Source organism: Podarcis vaucheri (genome assembly GCF_965113315.1).
Source record: "Podarcis vaucheri genome assembly, chromosome: 13".
NCBI lineage: Eukaryota > Metazoa > Chordata > Lepidosauria > Squamata > Lacertidae > Podarcis > Podarcis vaucheri.
The window spans coordinates 49,554,755-49,577,177 of NC_138751.1; the positions used below are offsets into that span (position 1 = coordinate 49,554,755).

At 40.3% G+C, this 22,423-nt stretch overlaps 1 protein-coding gene across 8 annotated transcripts in view; it reads left to right on the forward strand.

Annotated features, from left to right (window-relative positions):
- Nucleotides 1–22,423, forward strand: part of SLC20A2 (solute carrier family 20 member 2) — an 86,914-nt gene that overhangs the window by 3,509 nt on the left and 60,982 nt on the right. The gene's annotated exons all lie outside the window — the stretch shown is intronic.

Below are 22,423 nucleotides of genomic sequence, written 5' to 3' on the forward strand. Positions count from 1 at the left end.
TACCTGCCAGTGTGGTTGCAGATAATCAAGACGCCATCTGTGAGGGGATGAGGGAAAATGTTTGCTGAATGGTGTTCTTTGCCCATTTCTATGTGTGATGTTGGTGCTAGAGTAGTATGATGATTTGGACATGAATTCTGTTCTTTCTTTCCATCCAACATATCTCCACAAGTCAGTTGTGAGGAGAAAATGGCAAGAGCGGGGTGCTCTATGCATGCTTCTCTGAAATCCTTTGGGCACAAGCTTGTTTCAAAGGTGAAAAACAATAGATTAGTGACTGGTTTTGGGTGCTTCTTGCTGTGCTGGATTGCAACATGGGTCACCATTAATTCCTATAATTCTTGATTACATTTAGAAAAGCAGTGGCGGAATCCTGAAAGAGACCAATGTAGAAGGGGATGTTGTAAAATTGAATATCTCATTAAGAGATTTAGATTTCAGGTGAGATACAAGATGTTAGACTGATATCCTTAACTGGGTTTGTTACTTGCCTCATTGGTAAAATGTGGCAAACATTTGTGATTTAATGAACAATTCAGGCAGAATGCAAAAGCATGGGTTACTTCTCAGTTCTATGCACATAAAAAGTTGGATAAAACAAGCACTAATTTCAGGTGCAGTATTATTCCAGTCATATCACAAGGTTCAGGCCATACTGCTGGGCTTCTGGTAATAGCCTATTATTCGTTTAATGGCTCCTGCACAGAGTTTCCTTTTTAGGGCAAACACTGAAAGAAATTATAGCTGCAGTGGGTGGAAGGAAATGTTCGGATAGAAGTGCAGTAACAAGTCTGATAGTTTGTGATTGTTCAGTTGCTTCCAGTTATTGTATACACGTATGAAGGACTGAAATAAGCAGACCGAAGCTTTGCTACTGCCTTAGTGAATATGTTGAACTATGGTAGATTTACCAGCATGCTCTGCATCTATCACTGTTTGTGTCTTGTTTACCAAGGTTGTTGTGGTGATCTAACAATGTTTTGCATACAGGTTAAAAAACATTTCCCCATTTAATGTACCAGAAAAGCTCTGAAGTTTTAATTAGATCCTTGCATCCTTTTCCATTTATAAGAGTTTACCTTACTAAAGCTATGTTCTTTATCGGCCCAGTATACCTGAAGGAGCGTCTCCACCCCCATTGTTCTGCCCGGACGCTGAGGTCCAGTGCCAAGGGCCTTCTGGCGGTTCCCTCATTGCGAGAAGCAAAGCTACAGGGAACCAGGCAGAGGGCCTTCTCGGTAGTGGCGCCCGCCCTGTGGAACGCCCTCCCATCAGATGTCAAAGCGATAAATAACTACCTGACATTTAGAAGACATCTTAAGGCAGCCCTGTTCAGGGAAGTTTTTAATCTGTGATATTTTACTGTATTTTTGGTTTCTATGGAAGCCGCCCAGAGTGGCTGGGGAAACCCAGCCAGATGGGCGGGGTACAAATAATAAATTATTATTATTATTATCTCTAGGGCTGGTATAGTGACAGCCTTTCATCTCTTGAATGCCATATTTATTTATTTATTTATTTAATTTCTATACTGCTTTATATTTTTAAGAAAAATCTCAAAGCAGTTTACAGCATATTAAATTGTTAAAACATAAATAAAACAATCTTAAGAAAGTCAAATATAAAATATACAGTCAAAGCCACATAACAGAAAACTAAAGTATTATCTTAAAGATTTCAAAATAAAACAAATGCAGTGGTGGCGATGTAGAGAGGAAGGGATTTTGCCTCAACACTAATGTTAATTAATTTTGTTCTTTATAATTATTGTGCTTTGAGGGCTGTTGAAAGAGAAGGCAAATGACTGGCAATGCTAGTGAATGAGAGACCATTTGCTGAAATGCACTGAAATTGGGTAAGCAGTTCTAGGCACTGCTGAAAATGTTCATTTGAAAACTGAATAGTTTTAGTTCAGATGAGCTGAAAACACTATATCTAATCTCTGTAGCTGATTACCATCCCCTCAGTGCTCACCTGATGGTTGGAGCACCCTGTTCTATGGGGTCTTGCTGATAGTGATCAAAGGCTATGCCCATACGCCAGAGGCAAATGTGTACACTAAATTCTTTTTGTGGTGTTGACCTCCAGTGAGCCATATTCAGAAGTATTACTTGGCTAGGCATACTATAGATGCAGATCTGGGATTGCATTATAAGGAGCGGAGCGGAGGATCAGACTGGGCCCCAAAGGCCTGGCGGAACAGCTCCGTCTTGCAGGCTCTGTGGAAAGATGTCAAATTCTGCAGGGCCCTGATCTCTTGCGACAGAGCGTTCCACCAGTTCGGGACCAGGGCTGAAAAGGCACTGGCCCTGGTCAAGACCAGTCTAACCTCCTTGAGGCCCAGGACTTCCAAGATGTTATTGTTTGCAGGGCATACAGGAGAGGCGGTCCCATAAGTATGAGGGTCCTAGGCCGTATAGGGCTTTAAAGGTTTAAACCAGCACCGTAAACCTGACCCTGTACGCCACTGGGAGCCACTGCAGGTGGTATAGCACTGGATAAATGTGATCCCACGGCGAGGACCCCATAAGAGCCTTGCCGCGGCGTTCTGCACCCGTTGGAGTTTCTGCATCAGCTTCAAGGGCAGCCCCACGTAGAGCGAATTTCAATAATCGAGCCTAGAGGTGACCGTTGCATGGATCACTGTGGCAAGATCAGGGCGGGAAAGGTAAGGGACCAACTGTTTAGCACAGCAGAGGTGGAAAAATGCTGCCTTTGCTGTAGCTGCAACCTGCACCTCCATAGAAAGGGAGGCATCAAAGGTTACACCCAGACTTATGACACAAGGCGCTGGCACCAATTGAACCCCCGTAAGAGATGAGTTGGCCCCCCCAACCCCATGTCATCCCGACCCAGCCAGAGGACCTCTGTCTTCGAAGCATTTAACTTCAACCGGCTCCCACACAACCATCCAGCCATAGCTTCCAAACATCTGGTCATTGTGTCTGGGGCCGAGTCAGGGTGGCCATCCATCAACAGATAAAGTTGGGTGTCATTAGCGTATTGATGACAGCCCAGCCCTAAACTCCAGACAAGCTGGGCAAGGGGGTGCATAAAGATGTTTAAAAGCATCAGGGAGAGGATTGCGCCCTGTGGCACTCAATACACCAAGGGGTGCCGGGACGACAACTCCTCCCCTAGTGCCACCCTCTGTCCCCGACCTGAAAGGAAAGAGTGCAGTCATTGTAAGACTGTGCCCTGAATCCTCATGTTGGCAAGGCGGTGGTCCGAAAGTTTGTGGTCAACCATGTTGAAGGCTGCTGACAGATCTAAAAGAATCAGCAGTCCTGGCCCACCTCGATCCAGCCGCCCACAGAGGTTGTCTGTTAGGGCAACCAGAGCCATCTCGGTCCCATAACCAGGGCGAATGCCGGACTGAAATTGATCCATTATGAAGTAGTCATTAAGCTGTGGCATATTTGATTCCTGCATTGCCTGAAATATTTGCAGAAAAATAATGCAAGCTCTCAAACTGACACCCACACATTCAATAAATAGTCTCCTGAACCTCTCCCTTTGAGCTGCTGTTTCCTTATAACGTGAATATCATACAAGTAACTGCAGGACAAAATGGTGGGGCAAGATGTTACATAAGGAATTGAATGAGTTGAAGGATCAACCATTTCTGAAGCATGTCTATAAATTGCCAAAAGTGATGCGGGACTTTTATTTTTCTGTAGAAAGTTTTCCAGTTTCAGAACTTGCTTGTTAGATAACATTAATTAGTAACATGATGAACATTAATTAGTAACATGTTGAACACAAGGTCAGCTTGGGAAGCTGGAATGTATGCAGGACATAGCAATCTGAAATCAATGTTATAGAGTTGTGTCCAAATAAGTTTTACTAAGAGTAGGCCCATTAGAATTAATGGGCACCAGTTATTTATGTTATTATTTTCAGTGGGAAAGCAGGTGGCACTGTGGTCTGAACCACTGAGCCTCTTGGGCTTGCTGATCGTAAGGTCGGCGGTGTGAATCCGCACAATGAGGTGAACTCCTGTTGCTTTGTCCCAGCTCCTGCCAACCTAGCAGTTCAAAAGCATACCAGTGTAAGTAGATAAATAGGTACCACTAAATAGGTTTAGTCATGCTAGCCACATGACCTGGAAAATTGTCTGCGGACAAATGCCGGCTCCCTTAGCCTGAGATGAGTGCTGCACCCCATAGTGGACTTTGAATGGACTTAACCACCCAGGGGACCTTACCTTTACCTTTGCCTTACTCAGGGCTAGCACTGATAGAAGCCATAATGTTTCCTCTCTCTCCCTCTCATGACTATTCTTAGGAAACACATATTTATGTTCATACCTCTTCTAGCATGTGAAAATTAGTATGTTAATAGTTCCTCAGTCCTTAAAATTGAAGGCTCCAAACCTGTGCTCGCTTAACTGGGAACAATCCCCATTTAACTTGCAAGTAGACATGTATAGGGACGCGGGTGGCGCTGTGGTCTAAACCACTGAGCCTAGGGCTTGCTGTTCGGAAGGTCGGCGGTTCGAATCCCTGTGACGGGGTGAGCTGCCATTGCTCAGTCCCAGCTCCTGCCAGCCCAGCAGTTTGAAAGCATGCCAAAATGCAAGTAGATAAATAGGTACTGCTCCAGCGGGAAGGTAAATGGCGTTTCTGTGCACTGCTCTGGTTTCGCCAGAAGCGGCTTAGTCATGTTGGCCACATGACCCAGAAAAACTGTATGCGGACAAACGTTGGCTCCCTCGGCCAGCAAAGCAAGATGAGCACCACAACCCCAGAGTCATTTGCGACTGTACTTAACTGTCAGGGGTCCTTTACCTTTACCTTTTAGACATGCATAGCATTGCACTGCAACTAATATATGAAATGGTATGCTATTAGGTTGTCATATCCTAAAATACCTGCAGGTATTCCAACTATTTTAAACTCAGTACCATATTTGCTATATTGTAAGCTATTTTATAAACACGTGTGGCCTTGGAAAGCTGGATTTGAATACATTAATAAATTTCCAAGCTTTGAACTTGTCAACATAAGCACAACGGCTCAGATCCTAAGTTTTTCGTTTTGTGAATGGTGATTTTTGTCAGTTTCTCCCAGCAGCACCTTTCACACAGTTCTGGAGGTACCTCAGCCCTTTCTGAAGATAAAAATGGCTGCAGGAAGAAGGGTGAAATAACTAAAATTGCTCTTCCTTCTTCTCTGTTTGTGGAGGTGTCTGCTGGATCACAATGCACAATTGATTTGAAACCAATGGATCTGTGGTACTGGCACCTTTTTTTCTAGAAGAAAGGCACTGGTTAAAGGTGTGGCACATACTGTAACAACTTCATGGTGAGTACCAGCGCCATTTTTTTCTAGAAGAAAAGCACTGATTGTAAGCATGCCTTGTAAGGACTGTCTTAACTGTTGATCTTTGTAAGCAGTTTGGGAACTTTTATAGCTGGGTAATTTTTTTAAAATAATTGGCTAACGTAAATATAAAAAGCTTTCTAACCTTCATGTTACTTTATTTTTATTGGATGAATGATTCTCATTTGGAAAATAAAGTTATATATATATATATATATTTAAAAAACATTCACACCAGATTTTCTGGAAGAATTTGTTGCGGAGTGTTGCAGGGGACTTATCATTATTTTCCTGGAAGGCTGCCTAGTCCTTTGAAAAGGATAGCATGAAATCTCAGTATAAGTAAATTATAAGTAATTGCCTAAAACCTATGAAGAACAGCTTTTCTAGTCATGACTTTGTCATCTATCACAAATTGACGTTTCAGGGTTATGATTTCAAAAGATAAAATTTTGCTGTGTTTCATAATTAGGCAATGAGAAACCAAAATATATCCTAACATGGAGTTAGAAGCTTGAATTTGAACTATAAATAGTGTTATCCTCAACACTTTTAAACTATTAAAATGATATAGTTTCTATCACTGGCTGCTGAACAAAGGCGCTGGTGTGGGGACTTTTGGGTGTTGGGTATTAGGTGACACAGTGAATGAATGTATTTTGAAGTGTACTCTTGTAATCTGAACTAAGGAGTTGCTGTAAATCTTGGGGGTATCTGACGCCCCATATCTTAAAAGGCATTTTGCTCATTCCATGACAGGTCCCCTTAATTCCACGTTTATGTTTCCATAAAATGCATTGGAGTGTACTCGGTCAGGTCCAGTTGATCCAAAGTGGTCCTTTAATTTTAATGGTCATCATTATATCAATGACATAAGTTTTGCCTTGTAGGACACTGGAGGAATTTACGCTTTAAGACTGCAGTGGAGCTATCCCTGCACCTTTTAACAGTAGTGTGGTTGCTTTAAAGACAGAGGATGAAGAAAGAGCCGTTGTTACAATGACGATAGCCTTGCAGGAGCGGGAAATGATAGCTACTTCTTTATGGGGAGTTGCTTGAGGAGGGACACAGCACTGATTGATTGATTGATTGATTGATTGCTATTATAGCCTATTCCATACCAAGGGTTTGGCAAGGAAACAGTACATTTAATCTAACAAAAAATTGACTAGGAAAGGTCTTCTGAAAGATACGTCAAGTCTCAAGGAGGAGAGTATTCTTAAGTTGCATGACAGCCACTGAGGTTTTTTCATTATGCACTAGAACTCATCTGCAAGTGCCGATAAAAGTTTAAAAACAGTAGAAGAGCCCTGCTGGTTCACACCAAAGGCCCAGTTAGTTCTGGCATCCTCTGGGAAGCTCCAAATCTTGTCATTAAAGTATTAACTCTTTATTGGTCCCCAGCAACTGGTATTCAATGGCTTATACTGAATGGGTGTTGTGTATAGCCACTGAGGATGAGCCAGTGAGGAAACTGATGCACCCATCTTTCTTACAGCTTAAAGCCAACTTAAGCTGTTGGCCATTGCCACATAATGTGATAGTGAATCATAAATTCCATATTGTGTGAGGCTGTATTTGCCTTTGTCCAGCAGATTCTGATCAGACAGTTTTATTGGATGCGCATGAGTTCTAGGATTATGGGAGAGGAAGAAAAGTGTCTACTTTTTCCATGTTGTGCATAACTTTATAAACTTCTGGTTGTGTCATATCCCTCTTAGGAAAAAAATATGACTAAACTTTAACAATCCCAGATATTTAGCCTTTCCTTATAGGGAGTGTCATTTATACTCTCGATCCTTTTGGTTATCCTTATCTGCATCTCTACCAGCTCTCAAATATCCCTTTTTAAATGGGGAGAACCAGAACGCTACATAGTATTTTAAAGGAGTAGCACCATAGAATTGTATAAAGGTGCTACAATACTAGCTTCTTTTTCCTTAATAATTCCTAACATTGAGTTTTGCTTTTTCATTGCTGCTGAACACTGAGATGATGTTACATGGAGTTATCCACCATGACTTCAGGATCTATTTCTTGTTTAAATCTGTCAGTTCAGTTCCTGAATATATGACGTTTGGGTTTATTTATTTTTTGCCCTGATGTTTATCACTTTACACACACCAATCAGTCTCCTTTGCCATCTTGTTGCTCAGTTTAGATGTAGCATTTTAGAATGGAGTGCTTAAATTTTCATCACCTTGAATTATTTGGAGTCATTCACAAACTTGGATACATCACTTTTCATTCCTAATGCCAAATCGTTGACAAATTTTAAGTGGAACCTGTTCCAATAAAGATCACACTGTTCAGTTCTCACCATTGTGAGAATTTATCAATAACCTCTGATTCCTGTTGTTTAACACTAATCCAGAAGACAACCCACCCCTGTGTCCCATGTCTTCTAATTTTACTTAGTAGTCTTTGGAAGTCCAAAATCTAAAATGTCTGCTGCACATGTGGGCAGCTACTGGGCTGCATGTGGTTCTCAGACCTCCCATTTATCTTTCAGTGGGTGCCAAAGTTGCCTGCTTCTCAATCAGTGGAGAAGTAGATCAAACAAAAAAGGGTTAAATCCTCTTTTGGAAGACAGGGGAGCCAGAAAAGGAGAAAATCATTCTCAAGTCCTGACTTCTTATGTTTTTTCGGACAGCAGGATTTATTATTGACTCCTGAATGTTATCCCTGTGTTCAGGTATGGTTCTTGATCTTTTTTGAAGTGTTAGTTTTGGATTTATTCTTTGGTTTTATTCTGAAGGTGCTCCTGAGGAGCTATTTCTCTGTCCTAGTCCCTCCGTCAAGTCTTTAGCTAGAGTGGCAGGACTCCTAGAGAGGTGAGTAGCTGGAGGAGCCCAAAAACACAGGAAGAGTGGCTCAGAGGCACAGCTTTGCATTTGAAGTTGCTGGGAACCTTCCCAGGCCCCTTGTATGCTTTTCTCTAACATTTTGAGTGTCTGATGCAGTTAAAGCATGCGAGAAAAGCAGCCAATCATCCCACAGTACCCAGGGAGTGGGGAATGGAAGGGTGGTAGGACGTTGGATCAACTTTCTTTATTCTGCTCACTGAAACATGCATGTCCTTTCTTCTAGCTGGCCATTAATACGTTCTTATAGTTTTGACCCTGTTTTCTGGAAGAGGATTTAACTCTTCCCTGTATACTCCACACACTGCTGATCAGAAAAATACTTCGCACCAAGTTCAACTTTCCATAGCTGCTGAATTTACCCCCTTCACACATCTAATTTTGCTGCTTGAAGGGGAGTGTCATGTAAATTGTGTTCTACACAGCCTGCCTAACAGCTCCCTTTAGTCTTCCATTCTTCCTGCCTGGGTGGAGAGCACTCTACCCTTCTTCATCCCAGCAGGGATAGATTTTGAAAGCAAGAATTATGCTGGAATCAAACCAGCAAAATTCCTGCTTTCAGAGGACTTCCCCACCCCACCCCTGCTGCGGTGGAGAGGACTCTGACCTTCAATGCCCTAGTGCAGTGAGACTTCCCTGTTTTCAAAAGATATGTGAGTGTATGCACCCACACCATAGCTACTGGCATGCAGCCCCTGAGTGTCCACCTATCAATGTACATAGCCTTGGGGAGGGGGGAAGGTTGTTCACCCTTGATCCACTGGATATCCCTTATGCAGAGGCTTGTGGGCACTCTCCAAGAACTCTAGAAGGCTGTTGAGGGATAACTTTTCATTTACAGATGCAGTGCTGATTTTCAGCAAGTCTTATGGCTTTCCATCATTTATTCCAGGAACCAAATATATGTACTTTACTGGATGAATTTGTTACTTTGGTTACTTTTATGCTCTGGTATGGCGGTACTTTTAGAGACACGTTGCATATTCTTGTTAGATTAATTTCACATTTGAATTCTTTCAGAACTATTGGACAGATGCCATCCAGACCTAGCAATTTGATGTTGCTACTTAACTCAGTTTTTCAGATGCTGTTTCTGAAACAAACATGTTCAGGCATCTGCCTTGTAGCTTTTTCGTCTTTGGCATCCAATGATCAGGCTCCTAGGCTGCATTCTTTTTTCTTACTTACCTTATTAAAGTTTCATTGTGAGTTTCAGTGGTTTTCAAAAGCTCTCTTTGGAATCTTTTTGCTTCCCTTATCAACTTGCACTTGTTTTGCCAGTTTTGTGTTCTTTGTTCTCCTCATTTGGGCATGAATTCCTTAATTTGAAGGAATCCGCCTTGCCTTTTATCAGTTTCCCTATTTTGCTTGCCGAACACACCTGCTTCTTCCTGGGTTTGTTGTTACCTAATCTGTTATATGCCCTGTTAGTGAGACTTCTGTTACTGTGGTTTTAAATGATCTCTAAGCATCATGGAGAGAATTGGCTTTCCTAACCCTCCCTTTCAACTTCCTTTTTCATTAATATAAATTTTTACCAACTTTATCCTTTTTTGGGGAAAAAACCAATTGTGTTGATTGGTCTGTATTATTACTGGGCTTGCTTGGGACATGCATCAGGAAAATAGGCTCAGTGATAAAAAAAATAACATCCCAACATACATGAAGCAGCAATGTCAGCTATATGCTTGACTGCATTCTGAAGGCCTGGGTAACCAAAATATTTTTTTGCTATCATAAACCTTTCTGTATTGCATGTTCTGCCTGAACACATCAGATGGAGGTCAGGCAAGGATTCTTAGCATCAGGGTAAATCCAGAACGAGCAGAAGCTATTCTGACACCATGGCAAGTCTTCACTAGGCCAGAAAGCAAAGGGTTAGGATGCAAAGTTGGGCACACACACCAAGACTTCAAAGTGTGGGTTGGGCAAAGTAGCTGCCTGCATCTTTCCAACTACATATGTGTTGAATACTACAGTTCTATGAGTCTATGAATGTACTTAAGAGTACATTGCTGATTGGTCCTGAAGGTCACGCTGTAGCATTGGGGGAGAGATGGAATCTTACACAAATTCAAAGAATGCATGCGTAATTGAAGGAGGCATGTTAACATGTAATACTAAAACCGTGGTTTGGTGCTATGTAAATGAGCCTCAGTGGGTCGAAATGAAGCATTCAGTTTGCACACTTGTATTTCCACTTCCTTCACATCCAGCTTATTTTTAAACCCCTACACAGCATAGCCAGGACTAAATTCCTAGGTCCTGCTTTACTGCGCTTGGTGGGCAGGCCTGTTGAGTCACACGCCGCACTACTTTTGCAGGATACAGATCCTTCGGTAACCCTGCAGGTGGCGAGATTCCTGAATGCGGTTATCTCACACACAAAAACAACCAAAAAACAACAACACCAAAACTAATCGGACAGTTACGATGAGAGTGCATGTCGGTCCTCGTCTTCAGTTTTCTTTTTTCTGTGATCCGTCCCTTGGAGCTCTTCGGGCCCCAAGCTGTTATTTGGCTCTGCTCATTGACCCGCCCTTGCATCGTGGTGTCCACCCTCTGGGGTCGAGTATATCGGCCCTTATGCCCCTGTGCTTTTATGTTTGTACATATTTTATGGGCTAATAGCCGTAAATAAATAAATAAATAAATAAATAAATAAATAAATAAAAGAACCTTGAATGAATTTTGGATTTAAGCCCGTGACCATACTTTAAAACAACAAATAAGCGTTAAAACCTGTAATTTGAAAATGACTTACTATGTACAGTAGTTGACTACTGCTTGTTTGAGTTTACAAAATTGGTTTTAAGCGTCACATCTTTGAACTAAGCCAAGTGAATAGAACTGCTGTAAATCTGAATTTGCAAAACATAAGAGCTGACTTTAAATTTGTTTTGGTCATGTAGGGCAGTTGCCATAACGTTTCTGATGTTCACAGCTTTGTTTTTAGTTTTTAAAAATTATTGCGATGGAAGTTCTCTTCACTCTCCCTCTGTTATGTCAAAGTGATTGAATATTAGAACTAAATTTCTGAAGCCAGGGTTTAGAGGAAATACTTGCAACTAAGTATTAGTTGGTTGACTGCCCACCGGTAATAACCTCATCCTTAATTTCTCGTAATTAAGTAAATTGAGGGTTATCAGGCAAGAGGTTCAAGGTGAAGCTCAGCCTTTTCTCCCCACCCCAGCAATTTTGTTACATGTTGCATATGTTCTGCAAGATAGAAATATTGTTGCAGAACGAGGAATGGCAGTTAAAATTATTGGAATATACACAATTGGCAAGGATGACAGGATGAATCAGAGACAATACAGAACAAGCGTTTAATAGAGAGTGGGACCCCTATATAAAATATCTTAAAAGAATATTGTAATAATGAGAATTCCCTGACAGACTTGCATTGATTCCTGTAGAAACATATATAACGTAATTATATATCGGAAAAATTTGGAGTGTTAAGGAAAGTATGGAAAAAAGAAAGAATGAAACTTGGGACTCTTGATGGTGTGACGAAGTCATAACTGAAATTGTGTTGTAAGAAATTAATTTACTTTATGTAATCTGTTTTATTCTTTGGTGTTTTTCTTTTAACAATAAAGCAAATAAAAAAAGAAAAGAAAAGAAATATTGTTGAAGAACATAGTTTCAATGCAGTGTCTCTGCCTACTGTAGGAAGGTTTCAGCTTATCCATATTTCCTGCATTGCAGTAATATTTCTGTGGACCTGAGTTAACTGAGGGTGTCCAATATCTTATAAACTTGCTGGCCATCATGCTTTGTCCAAGCCATGGTAATTGCAGACATTAGATCCCTGCAGGAAAAGTGCTGTGCATTGGAAGAAGGTATAAATCTTAAGGTTGCCGGAGCCCTCTCGTAAAAGCTTGCTAAATGAGGTGACAATTTTATATGCCACTCTTACACTTAGAAAAGAGGCTGTGTTTGATGCTAGCGAGAGTGGGGCTATTTTCCTTCATCTTTTTCCATGGGATAGAAACAGTATGTATACTAGAGTTCATGTCCCTCAGTGGGTTTTCATTTAATAATGGTCTTCAACATGACTCACTTCCAAACTTACTGATCCTCTCATTTGAAAGGTGGGGCATGTGATACCTTTGGGAAGAATACATCAAATAAAAAGCTATATTTTGGATTGTATGGAGCTTGACATATGCAATAAATAAATAAATAAGTCACAGGAATCGGAGGGAACATATTTTTAAAAATGGCACTAGGGAGACTTTCCAGAGAAAACAGGTGGCTATTTAAGTGTGCCATATAAAGTCTGACTTCCTGAACCATTTTTGTGTTGTCTTTTAAAATAACAACAACACTAATAATTTTATTATTTGTAAGTTGCCCGTCTGACGGGGTTGCCCCAGCCACTATGGTGGCTCCCAGCAGAATAGTAAAAACATGATAAAACATCAAACATTAAAAACTTCCCTAAAACCGTCTGTACTAGGCAAATGCTTCTTTGGAGTTCTGAGTTGAACCTCCATTAAGAGGCTTTGCTAGTTATTCGTCAGTGTTCAGTAAAACACTCATTTTGAGCTTTGCTTCTGTGTTTTGAGTTTTTTTCCATAGCAGAATAGATTCTTTGCTGAAAACTGATCAAAAGTGCCAAGTGTAGGCAAATGCCCAAAGAACCTATGAACACTCCAAAAACTATGCATTTATAATATAGGAATGCATGTTCCTAGGGATAGTCACCTGAAAAAAAAATATTACAACCTTGAACCCGCCCAACTTGACGAATAATGTCCACTTATGTTGCTGATTCCTAAATATGTATAGTTTTAGAAATGGGGAACTTCACCCCACTTTAACCCGCATATAAGATGGGTATTCAAAACATGCACTGAATTTGTCATACTATGGCCAGAATGATCAAACTTACACACATTTTAGGAAAGGAAGGAAAACAACAAAATTGGTCATGATTAACTGTGCTTTGGTAGTCCCTAGGCTAAACAATTGCAATTAGTTGACTCTCAACTTGTGCAGGGGTTATGTTCCAGGACAGCACGTAAAGCTATTATTGCGTGTGGCCAATACAACCATTAAAAAACTAAAAAGCACAGCTCAGCACTTACTTACAACTTTCTCGCTACAGACTCGACCTGCACTCTCCCTGGGTGAGTGTAATGGTGGGTGGGATTGCCAGTGGTTTACCCCTGCACTGCCGCCCCATTTTTTAAAATTTTATTTATTTATTTATTTATTTTCATGTTTTCAGCCAAGCGAGTAAAGATGTGATAGCACAAGCACATAAAGATGTTAAATGTGTGTAACTTGTGAGTCTACTGTATTTGGGGTTACCTTTTGAACTTTATTCAGGAACCTGCAAGGCTGGGTAAATGTGACACACCAGTTTTGCATGGTGCACAAATTGGGCCAACGCATGTCAAGGATTTTGAACACTTTCAGTATAAAGACAACATATAAATACTGTGTTTTGTTGGTCACACTAAGCTACCTGATGGGCATCCGTTGAAGTCGTGCCATGATCCCTCCATTATTTCTTAGCGCCTCTGGTTACAATCTCTGCAGTCTACATTTGTAACATAATGATGGGAAGAGAATAAAATGCTGCAGGGTCATAGTGCTGATTGAAATGTCACCTGTGTCATCCCCAAAATAGAGATTGCAATGGCTTTTGACTGTGAGTGTAGGGTGTCAGTTCTGAGTTCCTGTGTAAGAAGGATGCATGGTGTGTTGTGTAAGGGTTCCATGTGATGTTATTTATAGAACTTGTCTCAGATGTCTTTCCATGGATAAATCAGCTGTCAAGAACTTTATACAGCTTACAGCAACAAGCGTAAGAATCCTGCACTGTAAGCTATATGTAATTTACAAAGCACAAATATTTGGCTTTTTTTGTTTTGCTTCCCCCAATTTAAAGTGTGTGTTTTAAGTCTACACATTGTTTACCCTAAAGCAGTTGCTGCTGGTTTCCTGCAAATTTCCAAAGGAAAGAATTTCAAGGTTAGTAAGACATTCATATGTGCAGAGAAACCATGCAAAAATGTCAGACCCACCACCTAATCATATCTAAGCATGTGTTCTTGTTGGGTTTAGCTGTTAAGGAAAGGAGATACCTAACTATGCATTTTGGAAGTTAACGTACCATTGCGTCATCAATTGTTGAGGCTAAACTTAAAATAAGAGAAAGCTGTAGATATCACCCATTTACAGGCTTAAAAGTAGCAATTTTAAAGTAGGGATTTCTAGAGAGCTAGCAGCAAGCAGCAAAAGACCCAAAATGAAATAACTTCATTGGTTCCTAATAAGTTTCCAAGTTAGGGTGGATAAAAATCAAGGATTTTTTTAAAAAAAAAATCAGATTTTTTTTTATTTAAATAGTTTTTTAAAACATATATATATTTTAAGTTGGATTTTTAAGATAAAACACTTTTGGAAGAAAAATCTTTCTAAAGATAGTTTTCCATTCAAGTTACATTGTAGTCCAAAGGCTATTCATCAGGAAATAAGGATTTGTTTTAAGTTTTCCATGTGTGCTAAAACTCAGTCTTATGTTGGTTTTTTTAAAAAAACCGTTTAACCACATCAGTTAACAAACATGGATACATATGTTCTAATGTTGCTGTTTTAGTTAAATAAATTCTTATTAAGGAAATGATTATTTTTCTCCTTCCAATAAAGTACAGCAGAAAAGTTGTCCAAATATAAACAGTTAACTTATTAAACCTCACAATAATTTCATAATTATCTGTCTATGTATTTCTAATAGTATAACCAAATCAGTAATTTTTGATATAACTGTAAAAACTACTCTGAAAATTTATTATTAAAAAAAACAACAACCCTTCATCTGGTTGTAAATATTATGATTATTCCAACAAAAATGAGTCTTTCTGTAAAAAAAATAATGATTTAGATCAAGTCTTACTGACTAGTGATTTAAATTGATATGATTTAAATCAAATCCACCCTGTTCCAAGTTAAATTCAGAGTGCTGGTCTGAATGTTCAAAACCTTTGTGGTTTAAGGATCCAGGTATTAGAACTACCTTCTCCTGTTTCAATCTCTCTGTCCCCTGAAATTGTTGCCTTTCTCTGGGTGCCCCCATACTGTCTGAAGTGTGGGGTGGTGACCTCACTTTTGGAGTGCCCTTCCTCAAGAAGGTCTGCCAGAGGTCTTGTTAGTATCATTTAGCCACCATGCAAAAATGTTTCTGTTTTCCCAGGAGTTTAAGAACTGGTAATGTAACCTTTTTAACTTGGAGTAATTTGATTTTTCAGCCTATTGGACTATTGCTGTCTTAGTTTATTTTCTTTTTCCTCTCTTAGTTTGTATGCTTTTTATTTATTTTTAAATCGTATTTTTGTTTCTTACTATTCTGTTGGCTACCTTGGGGAGAAAAAGTTATGTTGCAGGTGTGATATATAAATTATGTAAATAAATTTTCCACATGATACAAATATCACAAGAAAAATTCAAAACTTTTATTTTAGTATCTTATTTGAAAACTGTCTTAACATTTATCTTGGGCAGAGTCATATTAAGTGGAAACAATACCTATTTGAGCTAATGTTCTCTGGGACCAATTCAGATCCATGTCTAGTTATTTGATAAATTTATTTCAAATAAAAGCCTATTTTGCTAGTACAGTGTGTTGGTGTAATTTTATCTTGGGGTGAGGGTCCAAGGCTAAAATGGTATCTGTTTTCAGCCATCACAGTGCCAGATGCACAAAGCATAGTAAAAGGCCTGCCTTTACCATTAGGTTTCTGTCTTTATAACTGAATGAACAAATGGAAATAGAGTTTGTTTGTAGTTATACTGCAAAACAAGACCACAATGGTTAAGAGTAAGTAATTGATCCTTGACCCTCTAGTTTTATCATCATCAAAGACCAAACCAAAATAAGGGAACATGCCAAACCACCCTGAATTCAAAAGCAGCATCTATTTATTTTTCTTGTTATGAGACAGCTGTCTGTTTCTTTAAGGTTTTGCTCTTTACAATTTTTATTTATTTATTTATTTAACTAAATCCTTCCCCTCTGCTCTTCAGTGGGCGAGGGACCCTTCCAGAGTGCCTTCTAAGTAAGACAGTTCATGCCCTTAAGGCTTATCGTTTGAAAGGCATGACACCAAAGGAAAAGAGATTGGGAGGAAGGAGTGGGGAAAGCACATTGGGACACTAGTTCTTAGTCACATAATTTCCATAATGACCAGTTGGACTGGGGAAAGTTCAAGGAGAGGAGGAGCCAAGTGTTGCTGATCTCACAGTTAAGCGGCTGATGAGACCCTGCAGTTCCAACTCTGCCTCTAACCTGTTGGAATGGCTATAGAAAGCTGTATAATGTGATACTAGTTGTGAGCTGGGGAGGACTTTGCGCTCTTGTATTTTGGCACATCATTGAATACTGCAGGCTTAAAGAAAGACAACCTTATAGTGGATCAAAATGGGATTGTTTTATATTGAAGATTCTTAACCGAATTGTAGTCACTTAATCTCACTGCATGCAGTGCTAGTCATCTAGAGAGCTGTTTCCCTATAGTTCCCCATTACAAGGGAACCATTCCACAACGTCATCCATTCCTCTGCATGTAATATTCTAAGTGTCAGCAAGCGGTTGCCATAACTTAAGCTCTAAGTGTCAGCCATATAGCAAGTGGTTGCCATAACTTAAGCTCTTAAAGATGCCTCCTAAAATTACCTTGAGCTACATTCTGTAGTTGTCATATAGCTTGATTTGTTTTCTTCCTTAGCATGCAAGAAACTTCTGCTGAGTTAGGAGGACATTCTTCAGCAACTGTGGGAAGGGGTAAAATCGACTGTAATTCTGTTCATAGAAACTCTGGAAAAGAAACTTGGGCTGGGAAGCTATACATGTGCACAGTTATGTGGGGTTCACTGTATTTCCCCCTTAAAATGTCAAAAGATTGATGCAAGACTCAAAGACAAGAACCATCCTTCTTTCTGGTGATGTTTCCTGTTTTGCTTCTTGAGATACAGGTATCATGAAGGGGAGCGCCTCTGGAACAAGTTGGAATGGAGAAGCACAAAATCAAGAAGCTGATTCAAGCGGTCATTAAACACACTGGATGTTTTGGGGATCACACTCTGAGAGGAAATCGGCAAAGTGGAGACATATAACTCCAGTTATTGAGCAGGGACATCAGAATCTGTAACACACTGCACTTTTTAAAGTTGACTCTTCATCTCTTATAAATGGTGGCATTTTCCTTTGCTCTCTGGAAATTCCATTTATGCCTTCTGCATCGTTGTGTATTATCTGCCATTGCTTCAGGAAAAAAACAGCTTCTACTCTTGTACCTTGGACAACTTGGTCAATGCAGTTTGCAAATCTCATTTTTATGAACATGCAAAATCCAGAGAGATCAATGCATCCCAAGTACAGATGGAATATGGACTTGTGCACATATAGAGCATGTTGTGATCCAAATGATTAAATATACACCAAGAGTTGACAGAATAGCCAGTTGGCAATATTTTGCAAATGCAGTGCATGTCTTCAGAAATAGGTTTCATCCAAAATTCCATGGTGCATTTAAAACACTAGAAAAATGGCATTCATAAACTGACCAGAAATCATGAATGATTTGAAAAGCTTGGAGGTAGTGAGTGCTCTCCATTGAACTAAAGGAGCAAAAGCTTATGTTGTTGGGGATATCCAAACGATAACAGTTTAGCAACGTATAGGAAAAATAAAGGTTCCGTTGAAAGTTGAGAGTCATGCAAGGTTTGTTACACATACAAGCCCCCGTAATCTCTTAATGCTCTGATCTAATGGCATTTTTGTGAAAGAAAGTTCTGTATTTCTTTGGAACTTTGAAGTGATGTGTGTTTGATAATTCTGCAAGTTGGAGTCTAGAGGGGGAGTTCTGTTAACACAATACAGTGCTCTTGTTTTATCTTAAATACTAAAAAAATCATTGTGGCATAGGCTTTTGTGCACCAGACACCATGCCTTCAAAAGCTTGAAGGATTGTGCTCAGTGGCAGATCTGCCTTTTCATCTGTTTCATGATAGACTTGAGTCTGCACAGTTTTTTGCCACAGTAAACCTTGCAAGACTGTGTGTGAGCCAGGTTAGCAGGAGATATCTTTATTTTTGCTGATTAATGTCTGCATTTACTAGTTCCATGAGAACTTCTACCCTGCACTTCCAATAGACATGCATTAAAATCACAGCATCAAGGAAAATACAACGGAGGCAGGAAGAACATATAGAAGCATGATCTGTTTGGTATGGAAAAGACTGGCTTTACCATCCAGGTTGCAAGGGAAATACTGAGGGGTTTTATGTTGGTCCCCAGAGCATAGTACAATTTCCTAGACCAGTTTGTGCTGCCAAGTATGTGGCAAGTACTGTATTATAGTACAAAACCTGTATCAGTTAAACAGACTTTGGGCTAAGAAGGTATGCTCTGCTTTCTCTTTTCCTTTAATAAGTTAGGTTAAGTAAGCAATGTCAAAAAGTTAAGGCTATCAAGCCCAGAAACAAATAACTGCTGCTGCTTTTAACAGCTTCATAGAAGAAAAATACTCCGCCTTCCCTTGCCTTGAAAGTAACCTGCTTAGATAATCTGTCATCTTATTTAAATGTTACATTTATATCCCATGTTTCCTCCAAGGCGCTCGTGGTGGTGTGTATGATCCTCCTTTCCCAGTTTTGTTTTCCACCCCCCCCCCCCCGATAAGGTTGGTTAGGCTGAGAGAGGGAGACTGCACCAAGGTCACCTAGTGAACGCCATAGCTGAATTGGAGATTTGAACATGGATCTCTACTGTCCCTTACCTTGTGTAGCAGGTGTAAAGGAATCTTTGGCCCTCTGGTGTTGCTCAGCAACAAACCCCAGAATCTCTAGCCATTGGCCGTACTTGCGGGGCTGGGGATCCTGCAAATTTTATTCTAGCAGTATCTGGAGAGCCAGTGGTTCCCCACACCTGATCAACAGGCTTGATGCTAAAATGGCCCATGTCACCTGCCATCATGCATACCTGTTCTGCCGTACTTTAGGAGAAGTGCAATTTTCTGACCTTATCCTGTACTCCCTCTTTGTGTCAAAGAGCCAAGAGTCTTTGCTGGTCAACAGCCCTACATTGTATTGGGTCCCCCTGGTTCAGTTTAAGGAACATTGTTGGGCGATCGGCTTTAATGAATTCTATAGAACTGAAATTGTATACTGGTATCTGATCACTGACTCACTTGGTCTCTGCCTCTGCTGAATGTACCTGCTTCCAGTGTAGGTTGTTGCAATGACTCTGGAAAATGTAGTAGGATCCTAGAACAGATGAGTCTTCCATAGGGATAGCAGCTGGATGCCATGGGAACAAATCTAGTCCACTGAATTCCAGCACCTGAAACCCTAGTTGCCAACCCAACATGAGGAGATATATTCCCCGGCTCGGTCATTGGGCACTTCACTACTGTAATGTGGGGGGTAGAGGGTCAACGGTTTGTCCGACCATCCTCTCCTCAAAGATGCACTCCTATAAGTTGAGAGGTAACTTAGGGTATGGCTTTAAGCAGAGTGGCAGGATTCCTGCTGAAAGGTGCTGGGGCTGCATTTTAAATTATTCCACCACAAAACCCTGTTATCCCGCCTCCACCACTACCACAGATGTTCTTATATATATTTCCAAAAATTACACACTGTTTTTTTAGTCATTCATCATTATACTACCTTGAATATTTTTTTCTAGAAATGCAAAATAATAATGGAATATTTCTAATGTGAAAATGTATTGTGTAACACACGTTTATTTTAGGTATGTATTGAAATAAGTATGTATTTTCTGCAAATTTTGGTTGCTGTATTTGCTTTAGATTGGCATCAGTTGTTGAGTTCTACTTTTTGGCAGTTTTTGCCTTGAGAAACCTGTTTTATGCTGCATTATCAGAATATAATGTACTTCCTGATGTACTTTCCCATGTCTTGGGGTCTGATAATTACAAACTTCAGAAATATTTTCATTCCCTGTTTGCTCTTTGATATAAACGTTTGTTTTTATTTTGCTGTACATGTAGTAATTTTAGGGATAAAACTAAACCTTGATATCTGTTGTCTGTGGGAACTTTTTAGAGTCTTCCCACAATACTGCTATTAAAGGACTTAAGTGGGTTCATGTGGCTGAAGTTTGTCTTGATTGGTTAGAATTAAACACATTCTTTTAAATCAAACAAATGTTCTTTTCCAGCAACATAGTCTCCTTTGATTGTTGGTTCTGTCACTGGATTTAATGACCAGATGGACGAGTTAAAGCTTGTGGGAATTTAGACCTGAATAGGGATTTCTCACTCTTTAAATGGGAGGATGACTTCATTTAGGGATTTAATGTTGGTAGTGGAAGGTTGAAAAATTGTTTTCAACTCTTGGCAGGCTGAAGCCGAAGATCTGTAGAAGAGTATCGTAAACTACACCTGTGTCAAAAATACCATTATTAATGCACTGTCCTTCCAAGTGCTGGGTTGCAGCATTGCCTGAAGTTTGATGCGGAATCATCACTGCTGTTTCCTTGTCAAAGAGAGAGTATTTGTGTTATAATTCAGTCACAAAGGTGTGCCTCAGTACCACCTTGCAGCACTAACATATGATACAGTGGTGCCCCGCAAGACGAATGCCTCGCAAGATGGAAAATCCGCTAGACGAAAGGGTTTTCCGTTTTGGAGGTGCTTCGCAAAATGAATCTCCTATGGGCTTGCTTCGCAAGACGAAAATGTCTTGCGAGTTCCTGCGGGGTTTTTCCCCCCTCCCCACTTTTCCCCAAGCCGCTTATCAGCTGATCCTAAGCCGCTAAGCCGCTTAACAGCTGATCCGCTAAGATGCTTATCAGCTGATCCGCTAAGCCACTAAACTGCTTATCAGCTGATCCGCTAAGCCCGCTAAACCGCTAATAGCGCTAAGCCGCTAATGGGCTTGCTTTGCAAGACGAAAAAAACCGCAAGACAAAGAGACTTGCGGAATGGATTCTTTTCGTCTTGCGAGGCACCGCTGTACTAGAGTCCATGCCTTAGCTGAGACTCTTGTGTGTCCTCCAGGATACAGTAGGGGGTTATTCCACTTTATGTTGCAGAATTTCATGTGGTGGTGCAGAGGAAGGATACTGATACATGATAACTTGTAGACTGTTTGCAACCTGATTTAATTGTAAAAGAATCTGCAGAAGGTATAATAGTCACAGACAGTCCTGGGGCAGAGAGAAGAAAAAAGGAAAAACAGCCAGATGTTTGAGGATTCCTATCCTATGTTGCGGGTAGGGTTGCAAGTGTGTCTCAGGTCTTGAAGCCTGCTGCCTGAAAATAATTGTATTGGTTGTAGAGCTGAGCAGCAATACTATACAAATTCTCATGCACACACAAAAATTATGAATGTTGGTTTCGGTTTTCTTAAGCAATATTTTGCAGCGAGATACAGTGGTGCCTCGCAAGACGAAAAGAATCCGTTCTGTGATTCTCTTCGTCTAGCGGTTTTTTCGTCTTGCGAAGCAAGCCCATTGACGGATTAGCGGATTAGCGCTATTAGCGGCTTTTAGCGGCTTATCTGCTTATCGGATCAGCTGATAAGCGGCTTAGCGGCTTAGAAAAGGGGGGGGGAGAAAAAAACCCCCGCAGGAACTCGCAAGACATTGTCGTCTTGCGAAGCAAGCCCATAGGAGATTTGTTTTGCGAAGCACCTCCAAAACGGAAAACTCTTTCGTCTAGTGAGTTTTCCGTCTTGCGAGGCATTTGTCTTGCGGGGCACCACTGTATAAACATCCTATAGAAGAGAAAACACTTTCCACACGCAGGAAGGTGTCTTTGGTTGGATACTAAAAGAACAAATGGCCTTTTTGTTGCTTTTGTTTCTGCTGTAGATGTGTTCCAACTTGCAGTATGTGTGCTTTGGATTTATTATCCTAACTCTGTATAGAGAATGTGGTACAGTTAAAGGCATGTCAAGGAATGTAGTATTTTTTGTTAAAATATTCAGTTCAGTTTTGATGCACTAATTATGTCGAGTAGACCCTGGTCCATGAAAGTTTATGCTGCAAGCATATTTCTTGGGGTTTTTTTTTTTTGTTTTTTTTTTGCTGTGAGAGACTAACATGGTTACCCCTCTGCTAATATGTACGTGATTATGATGCCAAGTTAACCCAGGAGCAATCAGTTTGTCTTGAAATGGCCACATGCTGCTTGTGAACGTCAAATGGTTAACCAGGATTTAAACTGGCATGATGTGTGTTAGGCCTACATA